At 41.3% G+C, this 1,572-nt stretch overlaps 1 non-coding gene across 1 annotated transcript; it reads left to right on the forward strand.

The window, feature by feature from the left end:
• The first annotated feature begins 311 nt into the window (after positions 1 to 311).
• On the forward strand, positions 312 to 418 carry LOC145033192 (small nucleolar RNA R71). Its single transcript, XR_013677429.1, has one exon. It is a non-coding gene; the product is annotated as a small nucleolar RNA R71 (small nucleolar RNA).
• The last annotated feature ends 1,154 nt before the right edge of the window (positions 419 to 1,572 follow it).

Here is a 1,572-nt window from a genome sequence, read left to right on the forward strand (position 1 = left end):
AGGTGAGGTCCTCTACAATTCTCACATCCTACCTGACTAGCATGGATTTTTTTTATCCATCTTAGTCATCCTCCTATTTAAACTATCTAGTTTAGCCATCATTGCCACCATGCTATCGTTAACAGTGTTCACTACCCCTACTTACTTCATTTCGTGGGTTGTGATATTCTCTAGAATGTTTAGAGAACTCCTCAATTAATTCCTTGATCACCAGGGGTGCCTTCTTTGTGAGGGGTCGTTGTGAGTCAAGGAGTTGCCTAGTTGTAACATTGACTCCATCATAAAAGATGGAGACTTCTTGTTGGCTATTAAGATCATGATGTGGGCAATTCCTTAGTAGAGTTTTGTATCTCTCCCATGCCTCATAAAGGGACTCTCCAGGTTGTTGTTCAAAGTTAGCAATAGCTTTCTTCAACTTGGCTATTTTCGAAGGTGGGCAAAACTGGTCAATGAATTCTTCTTTCATCTTAGACCATCTAGTAATGGATCCAGGAGGGAGTGACTTGAGCCAATCCATTGCAGCACCTTTGAATGTAACAGGAAGCATACAAAGTATTTGGGTTTCGCGAGGCATATTTGGAACATTAAAATAATCAGCTACATCATTGACTTCATCCAAGTGTTTATAGGCATCTTCGTGGTCTTTTCCGTAGAAGGGGATCTCCTTGAGTTGAGCAAGTATGTGACCCTTGAGCTCAAAAGTGGCAGTCGCGGGAACTGCGGGTTGCATAAGTCCCGGGCCGGTATCACCTCGTATCCTCTTCTTCCATTCGCCCATGGGAACTTCATCGATGTTCGCCATGGTGTTCTCAAAGTCACCTTATAGATCGCTACCTTCTCCAAATTCGCTTTCTTCCCTTTCAGACTCGTTCACGATGTCTTTCTTGATTGGGTCTTCATTTTCCAAAGAAGAGGTGTTGGATGCTCCTGATTTGCTGCTCTTTTTCTTGCTAAAAACGGACTTTAGATTCTTCAAAGGCGAGTTCTTTGAAGAAGCGGATTCTCCAACGACTTTTCCTTTCTTCTTTAGAGCAGACTTCGGGTCTTCAAATGGAGGAACCAAAGGCGTATTGGATCCTCAGGTCATGTAACAACTGCAACCAAAGTAACAAAAACTACGATTGACTCGTTGAGTAGCTTCGACTGCACTCGGCGAGTTCAAGGCAGAAACAGGAAAAATTTTCTAATTAAATTTCAAAATAGAAAACTATGAAAACTAATCCTAATAACTCAATTACCTAAAAATAACTTTGTGCAAGATATATCTCACACAAAGGATCGATAAGACTAGAAATTAGTGCTAATTTTTTAATTGTTCCCCGGAAACAAAGCCAAAAAATTGATGTGTGTTTTCTCAACTAGTTTTCCAGAGCTCCAAGGACTTCCTTGATCGCCAAGTGTTCCACCAAAAATCCAGAGAGAGTCCTCAATGGTGGTTTCTGAAGTCTATTTATAATTTTCTCAAAACAGGGACTACTCGTCGAGTAGACAAATTACTCATCGAGTCCCCCTTGAGGAATCTGTATACGGCAAGGACTTCACGTGTCGCTTCGGAAATCTTTGTGTCTACTC

This window comes from Lactuca saligna, chromosome 2 (assembly GCF_052625555.1).
Source record: "Lactuca saligna cultivar CGN05327 chromosome 2, ASM5262555v1, whole genome shotgun sequence".
Classification (NCBI taxonomy): Eukaryota; Viridiplantae; Streptophyta; class Magnoliopsida; order Asterales; family Asteraceae; genus Lactuca; species Lactuca saligna.